This window comes from Sphaeramia orbicularis, chromosome 1 (assembly GCF_902148855.1).
Source record: "Sphaeramia orbicularis chromosome 1, fSphaOr1.1, whole genome shotgun sequence".
In the NCBI taxonomy this organism is placed as follows: domain Eukaryota; kingdom Metazoa; phylum Chordata; class Actinopteri; order Kurtiformes; family Apogonidae; genus Sphaeramia; species Sphaeramia orbicularis.
The window spans coordinates 44,692,652-44,712,913 of record NC_043957.1 but is presented as its reverse complement, the minus strand read 5'-3'; the positions used below and the strand labels follow the sequence as shown (position 1 = coordinate 44,712,913).

At 37.2% G+C, this 20,262-nt stretch overlaps 1 long non-coding RNA gene across 1 annotated transcript in view; it reads left to right on the top strand.

Moving 5' to 3' along the window:
- The window catches only part of LOC115429539 (uncharacterized), a 387,532-nt gene that overhangs the window by 81,915 nt on the left and 285,355 nt on the right, over positions 1–20,262 (top strand). The window contains exon 2 of the long non-coding RNA XR_003936801.1: positions 12,230–12,234. This is a non-coding gene — a long non-coding RNA (uncharacterized LOC115429539). The remainder of the gene's footprint in view (positions 1–12,229; positions 12,235–20,262) is intronic.

Here is a 20,262-nt window from a genome sequence, read left to right as displayed (position 1 = left end):
CGATGCCAAAATAAGCTACAATATGTGTGAGGGGCGGGTTTTGTTGTGCCTGGAACTACTTGTTGAGTTTTGTTAATGTTAACCGAAACATAAATTATATATATATATATATATATATATATATATATATATATATATATGTGTATATGTCAGGGTAGAGACTGCGATCTGGTAGGATTGGCGATTCTACCAGTAGAAATTCCAATCAGAGTCTCTACTGGTAGAAACTCTGATCCTACCTACCTAACCCTAACCCTAACCCTAACCCTAACCCCTAACCCACATCTGGACTTTTTAGTTAGTCTCAGCATGCTCACATAATATATAAATAATTTATGGAAAGCACCAAATATTAAAACCATTTGTGAAATATAAAATGACAACAATTTTCTCAAAACCTTTGGAATTTCAACATTAACTTTGCATTTGGCAATTCTATTGGTAAGATCGGAGTTTCTATCAGTAGAGACTCCGATCGGAGTTTCTACCAGTAGGATCGGAGTTTCTACCAGTAGAAACTCCGATCCTATTAAATGTTTGGTAGGATCAGAGTTTCTACCAGTAGAGACTCCGATCGGAGTTTCTACTCGCAGGATCGGAGTTTCTACCAGTAGAGACTCTGATCGGAGTTTCTACTGGTAGAGACAACGATCGGAGTCTCTACTGGTAGAATCGCCGATCCTACCAGATCGCAGTCTCTACCCTGACACATATATATATATATATATATATATATATATATATATATATATATATATATATATATATATATATATATATGTCTGGGTTCATGTTTGTGGACATATTTACTTTCATGTTATATATGTCATTACTTTGTATGTATCTTTAGTTTAATTTATTTTACATCATTAGTTTGGTCGCATCTTTAATTTATTTTACATCCATAGTTTGTACACATCTTTAGTTTCATTTAGTTTATGTGATTAGTGGGTACATTCAAGAGTACTACATACACGTCATTCATTCAGAAATACTACACTTGCAGTACATTCAGGAGTAGTACTGAAAGCACCACTTGGGTATAGTACATTCAGGAGTACTACACGCCAGTGACACATACACGCATCTTTAGTTTCATTTCCTTAATGTAATTAGTTTATACCCACCTTTAGTTTAATTTAGTTCACATCCTTAGTCTGTGCTAATCTTTATTTTCACTTTTTCTTTATGTTATTAGATCATATGCATTTTAAGTTTTGTTTATTTTACATCACTGGTTCATCTACATCTTAAATTTCTTTCACATCATTGCTTTGTACTCATCTAAAGTTTAATTCAAGAGTACTACACATGTAGTACATTCAGAAGTATTACACATGGAGTACATTCAGGAGTAGTGTAAGCATGGGATACAATCATTACTACTACATGCAGTACATTCAGGTGTAGTACTGCATGTACTGCTTCTTTATGTACATAGGTTATAGATTGTCTGGAGGAAAAACAAAATGTTTCTGCTGAAGAACTAACCACGACAAAGCATCAAGCTGCAGAAACCTCACATAGACGCTGAAATTAATGGAACAGTTTACCCTTTCTTACATCTAGAGGAGTGGTTCTCAAACTTTTTACAGTGGAGCACCCTCTGAAATATACTTTTTTAGCCAAGTACCCCCAACTCTCGCTTCAGCATTTTTCACTGAAAAAAAATTAGGCAAAATTTGTTCTAACTAAGAGTAAAACATACCATAACTCTACTATCTACCAAGAACAACACTTCTTTTAAGCTCAGAACACTGTAAACACATAAAACTGTCCCAAACTATTTTGTCCCAAAACATGCTGGGAAACTTCCCCCAGCTGCTCCTCCAACACGCCACAATAAAAAATAAAAAAAACCCCACCTTTTTAAAAGTACATTTTGTGTGCAAAATATAAACTGAAAAGTACCCTCTTTCACTGATAAGAAAAATAAATAAATTGGTCATTAATTAACAACAGAACCTTTCATCAACAAAAAAATAATTACTTAGCTACTCAAACTCATTTTTGAATAATATAAAATGGAAATGCTTATGGAAAGCTTAAACAAGATGATTAACAAAAAAAACTATTATATGAATGTATTTATTGTGTTTTATATTTCAGCATTAATTCTCATTATATATTTTGTATTCAGTACATGATGACTTATTTAATGTATTATTCCAAAAAAATGTCAAGTACGCCCGGGGCTTTTTCCAAGTACCTGTGGGGGTCTGCTTACTCCACTTTGGGAACCCCTGATCTAGAGCATGCATTTAAACACAATCACAGATATCAACTTTAATGTGTCTTTTGGACATACAGCCGTAGATAGCACTGATTCATTTTTAATTGAATTGTCCCAAAAAGGCAAATATTAATTACTCATTTCTGTCATTGTGATTTTACATTTCGAATATTCCCATACACTGTATTCCAGTAGTTTTATTCTTTTTAAGGTTCTGATTATTATAATGAGTACATGTTTAAGCTTATCACGTAAATGTAGCCAATTAAACATAATAAAACAAAGAATTAATTAAAATACTGTTTCATCATAGCTAAATGTTATCTATTTATTTTAATTATCAGCTAATTATTAGGGAGAGATAATGACTTTTTTTTTATACTGCAAAACGTCTAAGGTCAAAGAAGAATGTTTCTAAAAACTGCTCTTGAATATCCTGTATTAGCAATACAAGGTAAAGCAAACTGGTAACAAGAAACTTACCCCAAGGAGGAATCAAAGGAAGCTAATTGAGAAAAGCAATTTATTTAGCTGATTTAAAGTTTCATAGTGAATTTAATTACTCCTTAGTGAAAAATTTCCTCGAGTGTTCCTCATTTCACATAACCGGGGCCATAATTCTCAAAGTTAAACGCAGCGTCATAGTTTCTTTCTCTCTAACAAAGCTCAGTATCTACTGCTTTACTCCCCCCCCCCCCCCCTTTACTTTTCTGCTCCAAGGCTCATCTTGTTCAACGCAGCCAATTTAAAAACAGCTTAATCCTGAAGAGAATACTGTTGCCGCTTCCAGTTGTAGTCCTGTGATTGATGTCTGGCAAGATCTAATCTAATGCACAATGTTGGCGTGATTGACACCTCACAGGTGTGTTACGGCAAATGCAAGTGGATGCAAGAGGCACAAAGGGGTTTACTCTGTGTCCACCGCCTGCTCGGAGATTAGAACCACATGTTCAGACTGCAGAAGTAGCAGGTGCTTCCTGATAGCTGTTGAAATCAGACTGCAAATCATCATCTTTTTTTTTCTTCTTCACTTTTTCTGTCTGTTCTTTGTTCTTTGTTTAAAAATTTATTTCAGATGATATTTTCACCCATCTTGATTGGCCGAAGGGATGGAACAGGAGACACGGAATAGGAAAAACCAAGTCAAAGGCAACTTATGTTACAAAAAATATATATATATATATGGTTTTAAGTGGGGCATGAAGCCTGAGGGTATCATTTTTATAAGCAAGGTTAACCCACTGGGATTTGTAGCATAGATAGATGCTTGTGGAATACAAAACACACTGAGACACAATATTCACTTCCTCTGAGCTACAAAATACACCTTTACACTTAGGTATGCAAGAACAAGAGTGGATATCAAAACAATACTTATGTCTCCTCTCAACCTTCTAAAATACCATATCCAAGTGTTAATTAACCATCCACTGAAGAATAAATACACACCTCTACAACAGAACACAACAATGGAATCTTTAATTTGTCAAATTCTCGAGGGCTATGAAAGTAAAATGATCTCTAAGTGACTTAAGAGATTGAATGTGGATTAATTTGTGTTAATTTTTTTTTTTGCTGCAATTTTGTAATTCAAAGGATGGGAGTAGGAAAAGCAGAAATAAGCCTCTGTCTTCAGCTTCTTCCTTTTTCAGTTACTAATTGTGTAAATTGTTTGCTTTTGCATATGTATGTGTTTTGTTCTTTACCAAAATTAAAAAAAATATTCATTCATTCATTCAACAGTCTTGTGGCTTTTCAGATAAACACATTGCATTATAGTGCTTTTGTTTTATGACACTCTTCTTGTTCTGAGTAAGATCTTTTTGAGGGAAGACATTCCTGCATATGCTTGTATGAAAAGCAGAGTGGGAAATACGAGTATAAAGCTGTTTCAGGGTCTTGGTATTGTGCATACTGGCTCCTTGCCACTCTTCCGGGCTTTCCCTGTACAAAATTACATCCTTACCAATTCACCACCAAGTGTGCTAACACATGAAAAACCTTTTATCCCGGTTGGTGGGACTGGCCTTTGGGCATCTACCCAAGCAAATTTCATCATAACAAATCTACATGTGTTCTTGCATTAGTTGGAATTCTACAATATAATGAGATTATGAATTTATTTAAGTGCTCTCTGTGTGCAGCAGAGAGCATTTTGATTTTGAAGTGGTAACGCCTCACATGTATATTTTTTTCCTATCTTTAATAGTTCTGCAGAAAAAGGTAATACATCCACAATTTACATGGATTTAACAGAAGCAGAAGTAGCTTTTACTTATTTCTGTCTTTATAAAAATGAGGAGCTGTCAAACAAATGTAGGAGAGGAAATGTACCTTCAGCCTTACTGAAAGAGAACCCAGCATAGAAAGGACTGCAGTGAAGACACGTGGACACGCTGATAAGAGCCCAAAGGTGCAGGTGAGGTTCACGAGGTTCACATAACGTCACTTGCGCTTGTGCGAAAATGAAACTCAAACTTCATATGCTGTCAACGTCCGATTCCTGACTTCTATGCCTCTCTTATACAGCGGATCTTACAGGACATTTTCACAACTTCTAACCTGTATCCATTGGACCCCCTCCTCTGCTCTATGGTCCCCCCACAAATGCTGGGCCCCATGAATTTGTCATGTTTACCCCCTGTTACCCTAGGGCCTAGGGGTTTACCAAGACGTACATAATACGCTCTCTTGTCCCCTCCCAACTCCCAAGCACACACATCAGTCCAAACTGAAGTTCAAATATTTATCATTAAACAACTAAAGGAGGGTTAGGGGAGGGCTCGGCTAAAACAACGAAGAAAAGTGTTCTTTAAAGTTCAAAACTAAATTTCCTAATCCAAAATAAATTTGAGAAATAAAATACAATAAACTAACCTGAACTCCCTAACCAAAAACAGGAGGAAAGGTGAAACAAAAGAGCAGTCCTCCCCTACCAGAAAAAAGGATTGATTTACAAAACGGCTATTTACAACTATATACAATTTATGAATTATCGCACACGAACACACGACAACTGATGATCAACACACAAGCAGGAATCATGGTTGGGAGCTGGCAGCGAACAAGGAGAGACCGAGCTGGAGGATTCAGTGCCATTTTTAAAAGGGCGGGATAATCTCGCTCCACCAATCAGCTTCCTGCATGAAACAAAAAGACAAAAGACAGACACAGCACACCTACAGGACTGGGGAGAACACATCGGAGAAATAAATATATATATATATATATAAACATAAATAGACAAATTATGACCCAGGGTCATAACACCCCCTTTATTGGCGCCCCAGCTTAAGAATATTGTATTGCCTTTTTGCACAGTCTTTTCATATACATTTCTATATAGATACATATACCATATTGTTTGGCTTTCATCCTATATTTCATGTTTTTCGTGTTTGGTTCTTGAAGTTTCCTTTCTGTGTCCAAATAAATGTTTAAATAATCCTAAATAATCTAAAACTGGTAATACTACAGCTTTGGAAATCAGTATAAGACAACTGGGATATGTGTTTTTCCTCCTCTTCCAGCATCAGGCCATTCGTTTTTTCTTTAGTTTTTTGTCATGCCTGTCTTGTTTGAATTCTTAATTTCTTTTGATTGTAGCTTTAAAAACATTTTTTCATTAGTGTAACATTTGTAACTTTTTGGTACCTTCACGTGCATCATGCCATGTGCATAGGGCATCTAATGATTGTCTTTACACTGAAATGCTTAAATTTCAGATGAACCACAACGACAAACGGCACCATAACCATTTTAGTCAATACCAGATACATTCCGTGCATATAGAGCGTATGTCTGTACTGTATGCACAGTATGTCTCTGTATTCTCAGTGGGGCTATGGCTGAATGGATAAGTCACAGGACTCCTATGTGGGAAACAGGGATTTGGCTTTGTTAAATGAAGCACAAAACCCACTTGTTTGGGTATTTGTGTTTATGTTTGGAGGAAACCAAGAGGGAGGGAGGGATCAGAATAGCCAACAACAGCCTGGATTTCTATATGTTAGGTTTTATTATGTGTGTTTAATCAGATGTGATCATGCTTATGAATGAAATATTGTTGAACGGCTGTTATATCAAACTAACGAGTTGACTAGATGTGGTAGTTTTTATGCTGTTGTATATTTGTGCATGCTGTACCACATTTGTCCAACAGTCGCCGTCAAAGCGTTCTGGGCATAGCAACGTGATTGTAAAGCTATTGTATTCCAAATTTACTAATATCTCCCAAAATAGTAGTCCTATCAACTTGCAGTTTTCACTACTGTCCTCCTTGGCCAAAAATCCATGTGTACGCCAAACTACAGCAGTCAGCTCATTCGAGGTTTTGTGTGATTCCCGAGACACACATACATGCATGCACACACACAAAGGCTCCTTGGCTTTTATAATATAGATGTATTCTGTAAAGTCACATAAGCTCTAATATTTTTTTCTAAAATTGTATATGGTGAAACATTTAAAGCTGAATATACCTTTTTTTTTTTACTGTCACATATTACTTTTTCCATCACAGGATACTAGTTCTTCATTCCAGCCACTCAACTTCCTCCAACATTGTCACTCATTTTGATAAGTTACCTTCAAAACACTATCTAGCCTGGGGCTGAGCTAACCAACAGAGACCAAAACAGATGTACAAGAAAGTCAAGGAGTACCTGGATTTAAATTTAGTTATTTATTTATTTATTTATTCATTTATTTATTTATTTTTGGTCCAAGGTTTTCTTATGTTTTATTTCCTATGTTAAGTTTTGGGTCTTCGCATTTACTCTGCTGTAACTTAACCCATAAAGCCCCAGAATTACTTTGGGGACAGTTCCCAAATTAATTTTTCTGTAAATATAACCTTTCTGAAGTGATTTATCACCATTTATTGCAATATTATCTTCTGTGTTCTGCATTTGTACCCCTTGCCTCCCCTTGTTTTTGGTTTGGTTTGCTTTTTTGTTTGTTTGTTAACACTTTAGCAGCAAAACTATTGGTTGAATTCAAACCAAATTGGGTTTATAGATTGCCAGTGACCCAGAATAGATGTCATGACATTTGGGAAAAGTAGGTCAAAGTTAAACTTTTTCATGACTTTTTAAAAATCTTCCTATTTACTTATAATGGGCAAAATATATGCGAGGGGCGGGGTTTGTTGTGCCTGTCACCACTTGTTTTGTTTGTTTGTTTTTTGTGTGAAAAACTTGTATTTTCCTATATTTAATTTCCAGATCATATAGATGTTTGTAAAAGCTCATCTTAAAGTTGAGGGTTATTATATAAAAACAGAGAAAACTGAAGAAAAAGTGACTTTTAAAGCAAAATCTCTCATTAACTGAACATAATCCAAGTGTCTCCATCCACTGTCATTGATCCAATTCCATGGGTTTTACTGGTGGATCAATGTTGTAGAAGATGACGGTGTTTCCACGGTAACTACGGAGCCTCTGAACGTCCAAATGGGTCATATCTGATCACCATGAAAGGACGACAAACTGTATTTTACACCAATTATTTACATGGATTGATAAGATTAGTGGATCAACAGGTATTAAATAGTTTAAATTAGTAGATGATTGTGGTCGACGGTGGATGTTTATGGAGTCTTTATGGTTTGATATGAACACAACAATTTAATTGCAGTAAATATTTTTTATGCAGCAAAATATTTGTGGATCCGTGCTCTTTTTTAGCCACTATTTGAATTGACCCAACTTCCAACCCTGGGTGAGTTAAGTTCAGTCTGGGGATGTGTTTACTTAAGGTCAGCTTTAATTGGAAAGAAGGATTTTTTTTGTCATTTATGGACTGGGCTGGTGTATTATCAATGCAAATCCCGTTAAGTGAATGTGCACACATAGCCCCGAATGATGATTTAATCCAACAGTAAGTGTTCCTGGATGATGCCGTGAGCTCCAGTATGAATGTTAAATTAAGTCTCAGTGTTATCTTAAATCAGGCTTCATGCCAAGCATCTAGTGGCCAGACAGCTACACATACTCCCCAGAAAAAAAAAAAAAAAAACAACAGTGTATTTGGGCAGATGCTGTGAGTGTGTGCATGAATAATACACAGCATTTCTAATGACTTCTGTGTTCTCGGCTGGAGAGCTGAATTTGCTGCAGTGGGTGGTCTTGTGTGAACCATTGTGACATGAGAATCATACTGAATTGTAATCAGCTCCGTAAAAGCTTTGCAACATGTTACAACTAAAATTCAAAGCCTTCCACATCAAAGTGATCACACTTGTAGAAGAATAGCCTCAGACAGGGTGCCTCTGTGAAGTGGCTGAGACCATATAAGGTTTTTTTTTTTCCCTGAATTATTCTCCCACCTGAGAATTTAATCGATTTCTTCAAACTGTTCTGAGGCAGACCCACAGCAACTTTCCACCATGTGAAGAGTGGCATCTAGATTATTTACAATAAAAGTAAAGAGGTGTGTGCTGTTTTCACTGCTGAGTTTCACCCAATGCCCAAGAAACCCTTTAAAAACATAAACATGAGATTTAGCTAATAGCGTTTTGATGACAGTAGCAAAGAAAATTAACATGTAAAAGAGCAACAGTAATGAAGAAAAAATGGCATCTGACATTACTGAGTTTTCACAAAAAAAACCCCAAAACATCATATTGTTGTGGTTTGTACTTCATCTGCTTTATTTTTGTTTTATTTTATTTTTCTTGTTTTCTTTTCCTGCTAATCTCAAATCAATTAAGCGTTGTTACTTTTCAACAGGCAAATCCCATCAAGCCAGAGAAGACCGAAGTAAAAATCCTCCTTTTGTGTTTTACCGAAGAACTGCCACTGCAGCTACTACAGTATTGAAATACAATATCTGTAGAAGCAGGAAGAAATATAGTGGTATATTTGTATAATCAAGCACCGCAGTGTTAATTGATTGCTGTGTGTTTAAGGGACTGTGCCAGTGTTCCTCCACGCTTTGGCCCTCTTGACTCATAGTTTAGGCCACTGCCAACCATTACTGTTTTTTAAATGACTGAATACTAAGAGGGCTAAAGTCTCGTAATGATTTAAGATTGAATGACTGTAAAATGACTTTCTTTAGCCTTTCTTCACTAAATGATTGGTGTATGGTTTTGTAATTTACTGGTGACATGTTGGAGGGAGATTAACAGTTACACTACCTATTGGATCTTTGAAGACGTGTAAAGGAATAAGTGTTTTTTTTAATGCCTCGTCATTTCCCTTGGGCCATGTATACACATAGCATATGTACAGGTATTTAGAGAAACTGTCTTTTCCTCAGCTCAGTTTTTAATAATAATAACATCATACACACCAGCTCGTTTTGAGAGAGGGTACGTTATTATGTTATTCTATAAGTAACATACCTGGACGTAGTGGGTTATATAGCTTAGTAGGTAAACCCCACACTCACCTTGTTGAGCCGCATTATGTAATAAATTCCCATTATGTAATAAAAGTTCAAAATGTAATAAGAATGTCACGTCATCTTGTAATAAAGCCACATTATGTAATAAACTGACGCATTTTGTAATAAACTACCTCAGTGCATTATGTAGTAAATTTTTTCGCATTATGTAGTAAGTTATTACATTTTGAGAAATTTTTTACAAAATGCACTTGACACATTTTTATTTTCATCTTTAAACTATGTGGTTAAAGTTCTGATTACATGACCTATAGCTCCTGTGACTAATTTCTTCTAAATTGCTCTGAAATTATATTAATTTGGATTGTTATTACATAATGAACCATGTTATTACATTTAAAAAAAAAATAAAAATGTGTCAAAATGCGTTGATGTAGTTTATTACATAATGCGGCTTTATTACAAGATGATGTGACATTCTTATTACATTTTGAACTTTTATTACATAATGGGAATTTATTACATAATGCGGCTCAACACACCTCATCAAAAACAAATTTGTAGGGGGGTGGGGGGGTACCTCTGTTATACATCAGACACGGGCTCCTTACACTTGCAGGGGAGGGCAAGTGATGTATAATATTATAATGTACAACAATTACTCATTTGTGTCTGAGCGCCCCCTCTCAGCTTTCTTGTGCCAACCCCCCCCCCCCCCCCCCCCCCCCCCCCCAAAAGATGTCCCAGTGCTCCCTGGGAGGCAGTACCATTGAAAAAATTAATATCTTACCAATTGTATTTTTCTCATTTCTAGTCAAAATATCTCATCACACTTAAAATAAGACATAATCACCTAAAGCAAGGTTTTTCAACCTTGGGGTCGGGATCCCACTTGGGGTCGCCTGGAATTCAAATTGGGTCGCCTTAAATTTCTAGTAATTGATCAAAAACAAAACAAAAAACTTACTAATAAAAATATATGGTGAGTTGACAGAGACAATCCCAATATATAAAAGACATGACAAACTGTGAAGCTGAAACTGAAGCACTGTGGTACTGTTTATCTTTCAAATGTTCATTGTGGTCAGTTTCAGATGCTGCAGCTCTTTCATAATTCATAGTTTGAGTTATTGTTTGTTCAGTATTAAATGTCAGCCATGTAAATCCAAGCTGGACTGACTGTACATATCCTGACCAAAGAAAATAAAATTCTCACTTTGTGCAGAAATCTCCACCTGGCTTTTCTGCCTCTGTTCATAATAATATACATTATATAGACTAAATGTTGTCTAAAAGTAACGTTTATTTGCAACATACTATAGCAAACTATTAGATGATCAAAAACAACTTAATTTTTGCAAAAATAACATCTCTTGTGTTTTTGAATGTCTGGGGTCACCAGAAATTTGTGATGTTGATATGCGGTCATGACCAAAAAAGGTTAGGAACCACTGACCTAAAGAGTAACTTTTCAGTGAAATATAAGAACTTATTTTTAGACAATAAATCTTGAAAATATTATTTCAAGAAATCTTACCAAAATAATTTTCACTCGTTCCACTGGCAGATATTTTACTTGAATTAAGCAAAAAAAAAAAAAAAAAATCTTGAATGAAGCAAAAAATCCGCCAATGGAGCAAGTGAAAATTATCTTGGTAAGATTTCTTGAAATAAGATTTTCAAGATCTATTGTCTAAAAATACGTTTTTATATCTCACTAAAAAATTACTCTTTTGGTGATTATGTTTTATTTTAAGTGTGATGACATATTTTGACTAGAAATAAAAAAAATACACTTGGTAAGATTTAGATTTTTGCATCGTACTGCCCCTGTTTAGAAACACTGATCTACATGAACCTGCATAAACACACAGTACAGCACTATCAAGGGGTTGGGGTTTTAAAAAAAAAGGTTAGATGCATAATATTGATTATTTTTTGCCACATATGTTTTTGATGTTTTTCAAAATCTGTATTTTGGTCATAATTACCTCCGCCAAGGAGGTTATGTTTTTGCCAGGGTTTGTTTGTTTGTTTGTCTGTTTGTTTGTTTGTTTGTTTGTTTGTTTGTCTGTCCGTTAGTGTGCAACATAACTCAAAAAGTTATGGACAGATTTGGATGAAATTTTCAGGGTTTGTTTGAAATGGGATGAGGAAGAAATGATTAAATTTTGGTGGTGATCGGGGGTGGGGGGGCCCACGGGGGGGGGGCACTGATCGTTAGTGTGCAACATAACTCAAAAAGTTATGGACAGATTTGGATGAAATTTTCAGGGTTTGTTGGAAATGGGATGAGGAAGAAATTATTAAATTTTGGTGGTGATCGGGGGTGGGGGGCCCACGGGGGGGGCCACTGATCGTTAGTGTGCAACATAACGCAAAAAGTTATGGACAGATTTGGATGAAATTTTCAGGGTTTGTTGGAAATGGGATAAGGAAGAAATGATTAAATTTTGGTGGTGATCGGGGGTGGGGGGGCCCACGGGGGGCGCCACTGATCAGCCTCGGCGGAGGTCTGCGCTCTCCAAGTGTTTCTAGTTTTCATATGGATTAAAGGAAAAAAAAAGCATGAGAAACCTGGCTAAGTGTATATATGGGCAAAGGTCGTACTGCATTTCAAAAACAGACATCATATTGACACCTAAGGGTAAGTTTGGTGTTATGTCATGGTTAGATGTGAAGAAAAGAACAACATAGAGAGAAACTAGAAGCACTCGGAGAGCGCAGACCTCCGCCAAGGCTGATCAGTGGCGCCCCCCGTGGGCCCCCCCACCCCCGATCACCACCAAAATTTAATCATTTCTTCCTTATCCCATTTCCAACAAACCCTGAAAATTTCATCCAAATCTGTCCATAACTTTTTGAGTTATGTTGCACACTAACGGACAAACAAACAAACAAACAAACAAACAAACCCTGGCAAAAACATAACCTCCTTGGCAGAGGTAAAAAAGAGAGAGAAGTAGAAAATTGTATGGAAAAAAGAAAAAGATATAAGAGAAATATGACAACGTACATGTGTAGTGTTTGGAGCTACAGAATGATGTAAACATTAACAGATCAGAAGTGTAAAAGGTGGCTAAATTTAATATCTGCGAGATAATTACTGACATTACAGGTGACTGAGTGAGCACACACTATAAAAAATGATTAAAACTTATTATTATTATTTTTTAATTAACATCCATCCTTTTCCTAACCACCTTTCATTGACCTCTGTGGATGACATCATGGAGTCAAGGTGCAAAGGCCTCAGCTGCTTTCAGTTCAAAATGGCTGAAGTAGAGCTCTGCTGATGCTACTGAACAAAAATTAGGCTTCGCTTCTTATCGATATAAGTTGTTTGACCGTCACAAAAAGTACAGTCACAGAATATAGGAAAAAATATGAAATTGTGACGCTTTCTGAGAACATCTTTTCATCCACAATGGTCGAAAAGTAGCTCTGTTGGGCAACTTTGTTTGCAAAACAATATATTAACTTTCAGTTCCTGACAATCTATTTAATGTGAACGAAGATTCACAAGAAAACATGACCACAGTGTCTGTACAATCCAACTGCAAGTATACATGGGTTGGTGCCAAACGTATAATTAATACATAGAGGAACTGTGCCAGTGGTTTGTGATGTTGGACTTTTAGAGCCCAGAAGTAATCATATTTGGACACAAGGGGAGGAGCTGCAGGATGGTGACGGGTCACGGGCGAGCTAGTGCTATGTGCTAGCTCACTGACTATGTAAAATAATAAACTTCATCAAGCATTGTGTAACAAAGTCATTTAAGGTCTTGTTAGTGTAATCTATTAACCATCACAACAGTGCCGCTGTCTGTCGGGTAAAAATGTGTCTGATTAAATAAACAGCAACTCTGAAAGACATAGTGAGCTGTCATATACACCTGTCAGTCAAAGCCTGGCTCCAAAGATGGCAAAGCCTTATATTCACCCTAAGGTCTAATTAATGGAAGAAAAATTGAAAATGTAGATAAAATATTAAACACTCCAGGTAAAACAAATGAGACCAGGGTGATGTCTGGGGAAAGACTGTTGACTTAATAATTTTAATGAGAAGTTCAATGTTAGACTATGGGAATCAGGGCTTTCTGCAACCAAGCGACTGTCAGAGGATACACTCCTTTCATTTCAACTCACTCATATTAAAATGACAGCACTTTGGAGACGTCCTCTCAGTTGTCTTTTACATTTTACGAATATATTGAAATGGGCAGAAAAAAAAAAAAAAAGTTTGCAGAGTAGTTCTGGAGCACCTGCAATTTGATATTAGCCAAACATGGATGTTGAAAAAGCTGAATGAACAGATGAATGTTTGACCTCAGCTAACATTATCACGGTAAACAAGATAAACTTCAATAAAAATGAGACATATCAACCCAGTTGACGTCGATAACTCACATGGAGACAGCCGCTACTCCCACCTAGCATGAAGGAGCTAACAGACATGGGCATGAGCTAAACTAATGAGGAAGTTAGCTTCATCATTCATTCATTCATTCATTTTCTGAACCCGCTTTATCCTCACTAGGGTCACGGGGGTCACTTGGAGCCTATCGCAGCTACATAGGGGCGAAGGCGGGGTACACCCTGGACAAGTCGCCAGTTCATCGCAGGGCTGAACATATAGAGACAAACAATCACTCTCACATTCACACCTATGGGCAATTTAGATTAACCAATTAACCTATCAGTGTATGTCTTTGGAGGGTGGGAGGAAGCCGGAGTACCCAGAGAGAACCCACGCAGACATGGGGAGAACATGCAAACTCCACACAGAAAGGTCCCAACCCCCGTCGACTGGTGTTGGAATCGAACCCAGGACCTTCTTGCTGTGAGGCACGAGTGCTACCCACTGCACCACCGTGTCGCCCTAGCTTCATCATGTTATTTGTTACTCATTATTACCTGTAACAACTAGCAGTGCCTTGTAAGTGCGTGTAACATGAATTAAACCTGTACTCAGTGGATACTAACAGACGTCTGACACTCGCTGCACAAAGTAGGTTTTACCAGTTGTATCTGGGAAATTTCTGCGAGAAAAACTCAAAGAAAGACTCCTAATGGTAAGAAGTTTTTCGTGCTCGAAAGCAGAAGTAGAAGTAAAATTTGTTTAACATTAGGTAGAGGTATGCAATTGTCTGGCCGTGCTGTTACATAACTGTTGTTAATAGTGATGTCCCAATCAGGATTTTTTTGCTTCCGATCCGATTTTTTTTTTTTTTTTTTAGATTAGTTTTGCTGATACCTATCTGAAACCAACTTATTATTATTTTACTTGAGATTACAAACGGACTGAATGTGGAACCTGAACTAAAATTACTATGACACCTTTGACTCTTAATGCGTTCAGTATAATTTTTGAACTTTCCAAATTCATACTGTGGGACAAATTCGAACTTTTGGGCCGTATGTTTGCCGCTGCTACTTGAGATTACAAACGGACTGAATGTGGAACCTGAACTAAAATTACTATGACACCTTTGACTCTTAATGCGTTCAGTATAATTTTTGAACTTTCCAAATTCATACTGTGGGACAAATTCGAACTTTTGGGCCGTATGTTTGCCGCTGCTGTAGCCGGTCTATGGACAGGTCTGTCCAGGTATTATATGTGGGTGCGTTCTGTGCTGTATGTTTGTGATGGTCAGTGGGTTACTCGTGGGTTGGATTGGGTTGGATTGGGGTAGGTCAAAAGAATGTCAGTTTATTTACAGGGCGGGTTGGGTCAGGTCAAATAATTCCACAAAAGCCCCACAGGTTGAAAAAAAACACAACTCGTGCATCATGTTAAAGTGGAAGTGAAACCTATAGATGTTTTACTAATTCCTCTAAGCCTTTTGCTGTTGTGCAGCTAATTTTCCTTTCACTTCCTTTGGAAACTTAAATTTGAGGGAGCAAGATGTGTGTTTACTCCTGCTCCAGAACCAGGTCCTTATTGGCCCGGTCTCGTGAATAAATCCGATCTTCAAAAAAATACCTGATTGGCAGCTGATACCTGTATCCTATCTGTAGATCGGATCGGGACATCCCTAGTTGTTAATGGGAGTATCATTATGATCACAGGATCCTGCTGTTTAAATCCAATTATGTCTGTTGTTCACTTAAACACTGACAATGAATCAAATAACAGAAATTATAATAAGTTTCATGATTATACTGGATGTGAAAACTAGTGTGTATTTTGTTTATTTGTGGTCCAACATGGGAATATGAACAGAATTATTGTACCATTTTTATGCTTTTGAAGTACATATCTGGCTTTGCATTGTTTTAAAAACCTTGCTTGAACAGGCTGTGGTGCGTTTTGTCAGGAGAATTGTGGTAAAATTCAACCTAATAGCCTAGCTGCTCATGTATGTAAATGTATGTGTAATTAGGCTTCTTTACTTTTTGGTTAAAATATTTGTTAATAGGCTACATAAATCAAGATGTTGGGCGCCTTTGTGACAGTCTAGCTCCCCTAATCATATGAGCTGTTTACTCTTGAAGATAATGACTAGCTGAAGCCCATTTGGATGTACCTCCTTTCATACACCAGTTGTGCATTTCCCTGTGTCTCAGGGATGTTTTTCTTTGGCTGCCACACTGGCGACATTCTTCCCCAAAGAACGCTTATTTGCATGAGATGGCTCATTTTTGTGCTACAGCATTCATTTCCTAGGTGTATATTTCTGCTGCTCATTTAACCCAGCTGACGCTTTGCTAAAGCATAATGAGTCCTAAAGACTCAAGCCTCTTACTTACAACAGAGCACTTATTTCATTTATCCAGACAGATGTATCCTCAGATGAGGTGCACATCTTTTTCAAACAGTTATTTTGTGTGGGTGGAAACACACTGCTTGTTTACATACTTCTTGCTGCTTTTATGCATCAGTTTCTCAGTGTTTAGACAGTTTGAATATACCAGTGCCATTTCCCCTTTAGTTATATTGTCAGGGGTAGTTAAGTTGCATCATTGAAGGCCTCTGTGCTGTATGTGTTCCTGTCTTCTTATTGTGGAGGATGAACACTCAAAATCAGTCTCACAGCAGTGTTTTGTCCATCTACATGCTGGGGAAAGGCAGAATGTTATTTCTCTTTTAGTATTTTGCATAACAAACTGTTGTATTCTAGTTGAATCTTTTTTTTTTTTTTTTCAAAATACCAATGTACAGGAAGCTCCACAAATGCTGAATTCATTGAGAGGGTTTTCAACTTACTTTGTTTTTTGTTTTTTTTTTCTCCAAAATATATACTTAGGCAAACCAGTACTTTGTTCGAAGGTCAACTGTCAGACTTGCAATTTATTTCTCTTTATCTACAGGCCAAATGTTGACCAAGGACAAGCAAAAATGAATGAAGCAGATGGACCTTTGTGGTCCACCTTTTTTCTTTTCCTTACTTAGTGCCATCCTTAAAATGTCTTGCACAAACTTGGCTTCTCATTGTGCTCATAAAATATGTGTAGCCTTCCTTTGTGAGGGTCACCTTTTGAATATATAACAGTGACCTCTGAAATGTCTGTATTGAGTTTGACAGAAAAAAAAAAAGTTCAACATGAAACTAATTAATGAAGCACATTGACTGTTTGAATGAAGATGCAGGCCGTTCAAGGACATGGAAATAAGGGCAACGGATGGGGATACACAGTGACCTGACTGTTCTGCAAAATATAACACGACAACAACTGTTATTGCGGTATGGATTTTACAGTGCAGAGCTGTAGGTTATATTGTATGATGTTCTCTGGAATAAAGAGGGTCTCTACCCACTCACACACAGATGCCACTTTTCCATTTTACAGTTATAGCACTACACTCTCCTCAACTCAACTCGCCACACTAGTGACTCATCCGGTGATATCACTCAATAGCCAATCAGTGGCCTGCTGTCTGTGGTTGTCACTCAGCTCACTTGGAACCCCGACCAAGTAGGTACTAAAAACGTACCTGGTATTTGGTACTTTCACCTAATGCAAAACCGTAACAACCAAGTAAAGCTGAGTCAAGCAGAGCTAAGTTAGTGCTAGTGGAAAAGCCCCAAGACAGTCTCATCCAGCGAAGGTGCTACAGGTTATGCACTATTAGTATTTTCACAGCAAACCATAGAGAGGTAGAAATTTGTATGGGAAAACATAATGGCAATGGTGTACCATGGCAATGTTTACATTCACATTAATGCCCTTTCCACACTAAAACAGATAGCCATGGCCTAAAACACAGATGTCAAACTCCGGTCCTCGAGGGCCGGTATCCTGCGTGTTTTAGATATTTCCCTCTTCCATCACACCTGGAAACCATGACATCATTATCAGTCTTCTGCAGAGATTGATGATGAGCTGATCATTAACTGAACCAGTTGTGATGAAAGAGGGAAATATCTAAAACATGCAGGATACCGACCCTTGAGGACCAGAGTTTGACACCCCTGGCCTAAAAGGCTGGAAAAGCAGCTAGTGCTTGTTGCAAGTTTGATTCTCCAGAGAGGTAGAGAAACTGTTTGAAATGGTAGTGATTCAATTTCAGTGTGTTTTGCATGTAATACACTGACATGTAAAGATCTTTAATAATGCCTTTCTTTACATTTGGACCTCTCACCCACAGACAAATAGTTTTTTTTAGGTCACTAAAATGCCTTCCAGGGAAAAAGGATTAAAAAACAAGTGGTTCCACGCACAACAAACCCCGCCCCTCGCACATATTGTCGCTTATTTTGGCATCAGTCCAGCTGATGTCATCATGTGTATGTGTGTGCTGATGTCAGCTTATCAATTGCTTCTATATATGTGTGAAGTTTGAAGTAAATTGAAACGAAACTGATGTTGTTAAAGACGTTTGAAATTTTGCCCATTATAAGTAATAGGGAGAAAAAAATAGATTTAAAAAACTCATAAATAAATGTAACTTTGACCTACTTATCCCAAAATGTAATCGGGTCTATTCTGGGTCACTGGCAATCTATAAACCCAATTTGGTATGAATTCAACCAAACTAACAAACAAACAAACAAACCAAACCAAAAACAATACCCCTTGCCTCCCCCTCGGGGGGCGGGGTAATAATGGTATCACACTGCCATTCGCACATGCCTGTTGCTTTATGTAGTGCACATGCACCTGTATATATCTATGCCTGAAACATCAAACACACAGTCAGTGTATGAGTGTGTTTATTACCTGCAGTAGATCACAGTCAACACAGAGGCATTTGGGAGATGGATGTGTGTACTGGTGTTCTGGCAAAATCTATATAATAAAGACTATACTTCAATAACCCAAACCAACACTTTTTGTTGACTTAAGGTTAAAACATAACTTTTGAAGGTCCACAGTGTCTGCAACTTAAAGTCCAACAAGAACAATGATTTGTCTGAGTATTTGTAGTGTTTTGCAGTAGTTTTTGGGCTCTAGTGTGTACAGAGGTATATTGTTTCTTTAAAAATGGAGAGGAAAAATACAATGTTAGATATGATATGATACAGTATATGAAAGTATTTGGATTTTGAGAGGTGTCTTGAAAACAGTATATTTGTATGTTCTGAATTTCTCCAGAGTATTGTTTTGACTAAGACACGGGGATATGCTGCTATTTTTGGGAGTTTTAAGGATATTTGGAATGTGTTTCTCATTTGGGAGTTTTATCACTGGTTGGTAGGGATGGGAATTGAGAACTGGTTTTTTTTTGAGAACCGGTTCCCAGTAGCTCGATTCCTTGGAATCGTTTGCCAGCCTGCTTAATCGATTCTGCCTTTGTTGCGCATGCGTGATATTGTCACGCGCACGCTGCATTGTTTTGGTCAGAACGTAGCCAACATGGCGTTGAGGCAGAAACAGTCCAAAAAGATGACACCAGGGCCAGTTGTAACACTGTCAACGTTTACATTTCTTCGAAAGGGTGGAATCCCTCCAATATGCTCAAACATTTGTCCACCCAGCATGTGATTCATTTACAGGAATGTCACATATTTGACGAGCTACTTAACAACACTTGTGAATCTAGCGGCAGAGCAAACACCAGGCTGGTTCCAGTGCAGGCAACAAACGTCGTCCCCCCTCAAATACAAGTTTCCAAAGGTAGGGGAAAGGAAATGAGGTGCACAACATTGGGAGATGAGCCAAGCCGAGTGGATATGTGGCAATAGAGGAATTATTATTATTATATATAGTAGTATTATTTGTGCATACTGTATATGTTATATTTTCTGTGGAGAGAGAGACGGAAATATAAAAGACAGTTAATGCAAACACACCCATTAGTACTCTTTTATTTCTTCACCGAATGAGAATCGATAAGAGAATCGATAAGGAATCGGATCAATAAGCAAAACCGATAATGGAATCGGAATCATTAAATTCTTATTGATTCCCATCCCTAGGGTTGGGGCAGACAAATCAACAGGTTTTTGAACATGAGCAAGAAGTGAAAATTTGACCTTTTCTAGTTGGTATTTGAAGGAATGAAAGAGGAATGGTAAAATGTTTGCCGCCAATGAAAAGCTCTGAAAAACTAAAACTTGTAGTTGTGGTTTTGCACAGGTGCATGTATACAGGAATTAAAGAGGACAATTCATTTTCATTAGCCATGTATACAGCTTCTTTGGAATTTTATATATTTTGTGCATGTGAAGGTACTATGCCACTGTTTGCATGTTGTTACAGCTTTGATTTTTCCTCTTCCTTTATTTT